The 7,210-nt window shown below is 39.8% G+C and overlaps 1 protein-coding gene across 1 annotated transcript in view; it reads right to left on the reverse strand.

Annotated features, from left to right (window-relative positions):
• Positions 1–7,210, reverse strand: part of LOC128738255 (probable multidrug resistance-associated protein lethal(2)03659) — a 28,343-nt gene extending 21,133 nt beyond the window's left edge. Inside the window, exon 1 of the mRNA XM_053833259.1 lies at positions 6,700–7,210. The gene's annotated coding sequence lies outside the window, so the exon portion shown is untranslated. The remainder of the gene's footprint in view (positions 1–6,699) is intronic.

Genomic DNA, 7,210 nt, shown 5'->3' on the forward strand with positions numbered 1-7,210 from the left:
TCCTGTCCCAACAGTGTATGTGTGAGTGTGTAAATATCTGTATTTAAAATTTAAATATATTTAAATGTTTTAAGAATTTATCTGCTGATTTGAGTAACGGAAATCATGGATCACCTGTGTTACTATAGGACAGAGAGGGTTATTCACCACAAAATTAATTACTCTATTCTATAATTTACTCTATTCTACCAAACCCACGGAAGCAAAAATGCTTTCTGTTAATGTTTGTGTTTGTGAAAGTCGTCGACTGTAAAGATTTTGGCCTCTATTCTTACAAGATTTAATTGGTTCAAGATTAATAATCATACGTAATTGACCTGTCAAATGGCCATCGAGATTGTATGATTTGATACAACTAGATTATTTTTTATCTCTGGTGCATGCTGACAAACCAGCATCGATGCATGGCTTAGAAGCGCCCATGTTATCTGGGCGATATGTAGACCAACTTTGACTCAAAAACCGGATCCATTGAATAGGTTCTGTAGCCATGCTATGTAAACGTTCATGTGACAACAATGGTTTTAAAATATTGAATAATATAAAATAAATGACATAAAGAAAACATGCTAACACCTTTCATCTACACCGTTGGTTCGAATATTTGATAGAATGTCGACGTGTGAACTTGCAAGATTAGCTTGAACTGTAATTATCTAATCATAAATGCATACCTTTATCACACGGTAGTTTTCATCTGCCCTTCTATCTGCGTTATCTAAATTGCTAATAGTTTATGCCAATCAAATCTAATCAAAGTTGCGTACGGTCTCTCACGTAATATTGATTGAAAAGGGTACGCTTCCCTCGGTTTCCTTCGGAAGAATACGCATTCTATACCGGGTACCGGATTGATTCTTGACACCGCGACTTGGTCTCAAACAAAAACGAGAGCCGATAACCGACTCGATAACACCTAACACGGGATAATGGTTAATTGGATGTCTCACCCCCACGACAAGTGATGGAATAAAAATTGTCAGTAGGCCTAAGCGTGACAGTTCTCGGTAAATATGGCACGATGGGCATCCTTTAAAATTATAAAGAGCATAATGAAACTAGAAACTATGGTAATCCTAGTGGGGATTCGAGAACAGGAAACCGTGATGCGCATTTTTTGGTATATCGCCGAACGCATGCGGGATTGCGACGAACACGAACGACGATTTAAACTTGGGAATTTAAACCATTGGCTACTCAATTTGGCTAAGGCGATCCGTCCAGAAAAGTCTTTCGCGACGCGTCTTCTGCGAACTCAAAGAAACTAATCAATTTTGTGTGAAAACCATGTTCATAGGCTAGAGCTCATTTCGTTTAACTGAGTCGTACGCTGCCTTGAAGTCTATAACAAATGATGAGTTTGCGAGTTGAATTTCCAGAATTTATCGAAGATTTGTCGCAAGGAGAAAATTTGATCCATCGTGAAAACCGCAACGGACTCAGTTTATAAAACAGGTTGTGGGAGAGAATTTTGTATGCAGAATTGAAGAGATTATTATTGCTGCATTCTAGTCGATATTTTTTGTAAATAGGGCATATGAGATCTTCCGAACAGACTGTAGGTAGTTCCTCCTCAGTCCATACCTTTAGTATAACCTGATTGATTGCACAATAGAGCCGTTCGCTTCCGCCTTTCAAAAGTTCGGTGTGCTTACCGTCATTTCCAGCTATTTTGCCATTTTCAGCTTTTTAGCTGGCTTTTAACTTCGTCCAAAGTTGGTGGATCCATAGTTTGACCATCATCCTCAATCGTTAGCCTGTTTCTTTTGAAAGATCCATCTTGTTCACCATTCAACAATACATCCAGTACATCGAAATGTTGCTTCCAACGGCTGGTCACCTTCGATCTTTCAATAATCCGTTCGTTGCACATAACAGGGGCTGGCACGGTTAGGCTCCTAGTTTCGTTGATTTTTTTAAAGAAGCTTCTCGTATCGTGCCTCTCGAAACCATGCGATCCTTGTGCTAGCGTTTCTTACCACGGAAATCTCTTTTCGGCAACTCTAATATGTTAATATCACCTTTTGCTCTGGCGTGTCACAGTTCCAGCAAACTTGTGAGCTCATACTCGATTCTTTTCGTCAATCTGCGTCGAACCACTCACTCGAAGTAGCTGCAGCAGTAGTACCCAGGACTTTGTGGATGTGCTTCCACATCCTCATCAGTTTTCGAGAGTACTCAGCAGTAATTCCTTCTGGTGATGACCGCTGAATGTTCAGTCATACCTAACTCGTTAATTTAGACTTGAATACGTTAGACAACCGGACGCGAATCTGGTTTAATACGAGATAGTGGAACGAGTCGATATTTGATCGCCGGACGGAACGCCCGTCTGCGACATCAGAAAAATCCCGGCCGTCAACCAGAACGTGGTCGATCTGTGAGCAGGTCTTCTTCATTAGGGTGTTTCCAGGCATGTTTCTGAATGTACGATTGTGCATTATAGGTACTAAAGATAACAATTCTTCTGGCTGCAGCGAAGTTGATTACCCTCAGGCTATTGTCGTTTGTGGTAGGATGGAGGCTTTCTCTATGAAAGAACTATGAATCCGATTCCATACTCAGCTTTGTTGCCACCACTGTTGTAGTAGTAGATGTGATACTTGAATGTCGTACCCGCAATAGAATCCACTGCGCGGAACTCGTGTTCTCCCGTCTTCGGCTGTCGCACTTCCTGAATAGCTGCAACTCGATCTTCATCCTCTGCAGCTCTTTTGCCAGGTTACCCGTGCATGCTGGTTGAAGTAGAGTCCTGATATTCCAAGTAGCGAGTTTCCACTATTCGATTGAAGTTTTTGGAGCGTCTTAGTAGAATACGAAACCTAAAATTAAAAAAGGAGAAAACTTATCCAATTTTATTCTACTATGTATATTTTATTCACGACAGATACGCATTTCGCCTACGACTTGCAGGATTCCTCAGTGTTCGAAAACAGACACCGAGGAAGCCTGCAAGTCGTAGGCGAAATACGTATCTGTCGTGAAAAAAATATATACATAGTAGAATTAAATTAGATAAGTTTTCTTCTTTTTTAATTTTAGGCACTATTCGATGTTTTTTGTCGTTCGCCTGGGTCCATTCCATATTGATTATTCCGTTATGGTTCGTTTCCTAAATTGTTCGTGATAAAGCTTTTAAGCATGCTCCTTTACTAGGGCTGCGATACCTAGTCTCGCAGACAGGCCTGCCGTCTTGGGAATAGCTAGTGAGAAACAACGTTTCATAAGTCAACCGATCGCTCCGGATCAGACGTTGTTGTACGCCGCCCTTAGCCTGGGACACAGCCGCGTACCAGCTAAGGAAACGACGATATTTTTGATAATGCGCAGTCTGCTTCGATGCTGAATCACGGCTTGTTCTTAATATGTATAACATGTACTCATAAATATAATATCTTGAAGAAAAATTCGAATAAAGAATGAGAATAAAGCGCCCTCGTTGTGCTATCATTTGGTAATGATCTGGAAAGGCTTTGGGATTTGGTTACCAACTTTTTTCTTGTGGATTATTATCAGAGAATTTTTCTGCCAAATTTATTTGATCGTTCCAAAGTCCCATAGAAACAAAATCTGATAGCCTAGTTTTTAACAAACATGTACTGGAACGATGCGTTCCGAAACCGGATCGAGTCGAGGTTATGATTGCACCGCAAAAATAGAATTATTCGCCTTTTCAGACCTATCATTCTATTTGTAAAGAGTACAGTGCACATTTGCTGCTGGAAACCACCGTGCATAGACAAATTGATGAAAGATCAACAAAGTTGTAATGACAGCATACACAAATTGCTGAAATGATAAAATCGCATTTACAGTTTATTGTGCAACCTCAATGATTATTGATATAGTAGGTATATAAATGCATCTAACATATACGCCGGTAAGAACAAATCATCAACATAGGAAAACACATTTATACCTACACCTAAACGAAATAAACGTTTATTTTGCTACGCTGTGGGATAGAACAGTGGAATAATTTCCGGTAGAGAAAATTCCCCACCTGACTGGAAGTCAAAGCAGTTGTGTGAGCTTGTTGACGGACGCCGTAAAAACTACAGGTCGAAGGGTGTCACAACCACGTGTTCACCTGACCATTTTTGTCAACGTAGTTCTTTCTAAAAATGATTCAATTCATCACAATAGCTGAACATTAGGTCATTTTATCACGGCGAAACGAGTTCAGCCCACTGTCTATACCGGTGAACATTTCTGTTTCTGTTTCTGTTTCTGTTTGCAGCACAAGGTGGGGCAGTTAGAGCCAAGTCTGTCCAGGGCTGAGATAAGGTGGTTGTGATAATGTTAAAAGAATCCGTGCGGATTACGCTAGCTCCATAATGTGTTGGTGATTATGGATTAATGGGCGGAAGAAGAGTGACAGAACTTGGCTTGATATAATTGTGTGCTTGGTCAATATAGCATAAGATGGCTTGTACTTATCTTGTTTTCTCCTTCCTTTGTTTGTTTCCTCGTCTTGCTCGAACCTTTCTTACAACTTGTTCATTCATGGCATCCCGGCGTCCTCATCCATCGTTGTCACCAGTGTGCTCATCTGTGGCTGGTCTCTTGCCCCCCCTCACGACAACATTGTTGTTGCCGTGAGAAAAAGCGATAGAGATCAGGCAGAAAAGGGAGAAAAGAAAAGAAAAGAAAGGAGAGTTTTTAGTCGCATGCTAATTGTAATTTTCAAGTTAGTAATATCACGAGAATTCTATGTCTGTCCATCACCTATGCTACTACCGACTAACTACTCGCTAGGCTGGACGCTACTCATCTCCCAAATACCCATGTCATCACGATTGACCCAGCGCTGTTCAACAACCTATGCTCATTAAAAGCCACAGCCGCCTCTTTATCTACCATCTTTGCAGTATTGTAGCTGATGGCGTAAATTTTCGAATATTTTGTGCAGAATATTATTCAAGAGCAATATTATCGCTCAGAACTATCGAAAAACTACTTGAACTTCCGAAAAATAGAGCAGATGGTATATAATGGGGACTGGTACTCGCTCGTATTATTCCCGGCGGCATTAATTGCATATTTGTAGCGGTAGTCAACCGATTTGTCGGTATGCTCTTCAGACCGTGGTCAATTGAAATGATTCTGTAACTAAGAAGGGATGAGGTGGATCAAAAAGAACTTCACTTGGAGATATGTATATATGCCGTGTTAGGTCTTAAGTGCAAGCTGTCACTTAAGCAAGACTTAATAAGATGTTAACGACGTTGATAATTCTGTGAGGATGGTATTGAATCGAAAAAAAAAATCCTCATACCACGGCCATATATTATGTACTATGACCCCATTTTAGGAAGTGGAAATGATTGAGGACAGCCCTTCGCTATCGCTTGAATCAGCCAAAGAATCGAATACCTGTTTTTACTTGAAGAAGTTTTAACTCTAAAAAGATTTAGTTAGAAATGGAATTTCAGTTGAAGTCTGCCAGCATTGGGCAATGGACAGAACAAAATATATATCGAGGCTATAAAGCTTTTCGAGAGATCCACTAAGTCCGACCGCGACGACAGCCGCAAGAATGGAGAGGAGCAGGCCGCCGGTGAGTTGCCACCGTTCGACTTGATGGACTCTCCGACAGAGGCTCATCAGCATTAGGAGGGCCCTTGGGAGACAAACAGCGTCATTCATGATCATTTTATGTTGTTAGTTGAATACCGTTAACGCGGTTAGTCACAAGACATGCAAATCATTCTAATAAAGGAGGGAATTAAGAAAAAAAAAAATTATAATTACATCCAAAACAATACAATAGAGGTGACAGTAACAGCAACGATAGCAATATTAGTAATAATAGTAATAGCATAGGAAACTGACACAGGAAACACAGCTACTGACTATAACTTCCTGCCCATTAATAATTGTAATTTGGCAGCATAGGTATAAGAAGAATTTCCGACTCATCATAGAACACTCAAACATATATTCATTCGTACCTATGCACCCATGCACACTCATACATGCATACACATGTATACATGTACGTGTGTGTATATTTTTCAGTGCTGTGCTGTCCATAATCGCATAACAGCCACAAATTCTATGGCAATCTCATAGAAAATGTCTCGATTACGCAAATAAAGACATCACATCATTTTTGAACACTCGTTCGTTCTAACTAGCGATAAATTTTAATTTTCATGAGTAAGTCAAAATCTCATGAATAGTGGGTAGGATTTGGTTTCAGTTTTCTAGAGAAATTTCTGTGCATACCAGCAATTCATCTAGGGAACTGAGTAAGCCCTCCCGGTGCTTCGGCCCAAACGGATTGAATTTTAAATCAAATCCGTTCGATTTCGCTCCATTCCGCTTTACGAGACACATGCTACACATAAAGCTAAATTATGCAATACTACATACTACACATATATCCAACTTAAACTATAAACATTCTACATGCGGAACTAAGAATTTTTAGGTCGTTTAGCCGAAGTACGCGTCAAACCACCTACCCATGGGAGGGAGTTCAGCCCACTGTCTATACCGGTGAACATTGCCACAAAATGTAATGAGTTAAGAATTGCACTGCCATTAGCTACATGTGTATATCACCATTGATATTATGAAATACTTCGCAGCAAAGCTTTGCTAGTCCGGAGCACTGCTATTTAAAGTATTAAAAATTTTACAGAAGTTTGCATGACATGGTGTTATAGGAATTATTTCATTCTATGTAGGTACCTTTTATTGAATATTAATTTGTTGCCTGTAGTAATTCAGGAAGGAGAGCAAAGATCAAGTGTCACCGGTGTATCCAATCCACGATCTGCACTAAGTGCGATGAACTAAACTCTGTTAGAATTTTCAATTCTTTCGAAGCCTTCCAGAACTGGCTTCCTGTTACACAATTTTACGATGATCACCAAAAACTGGTCTTTGTTATCATTTTGCTATAAAAATATGGGAGATCCTTTCGAACTAACAACTTCCGAGACTTCTTTCCAAAGTGGTGCACTACTTTTCAGGACCATGAAGTTAGATCTTTTGTCACTCAAAAGAAACAAAAAAGATTAGCTGCGAGCTTCTTGTCATGTCCAAAACACTAATGAAAAAAAAAATTGACCAGACAATCATCCACTTTATTGAGCTATTAGAATTTTCTCTGCTTTATATCACGATTACGGTGAGACTGAGAAGCACAACGTGAATTAAACTTAATTACCACCAGCACAGAACACCAACAAGCAACTTA

This window comes from Sabethes cyaneus, chromosome 2 (genome assembly GCF_943734655.1).
Source record: "Sabethes cyaneus chromosome 2, idSabCyanKW18_F2, whole genome shotgun sequence".
Lineage (NCBI taxonomy): Eukaryota > Metazoa > Arthropoda > Insecta > Diptera > Culicidae > Sabethes > Sabethes cyaneus.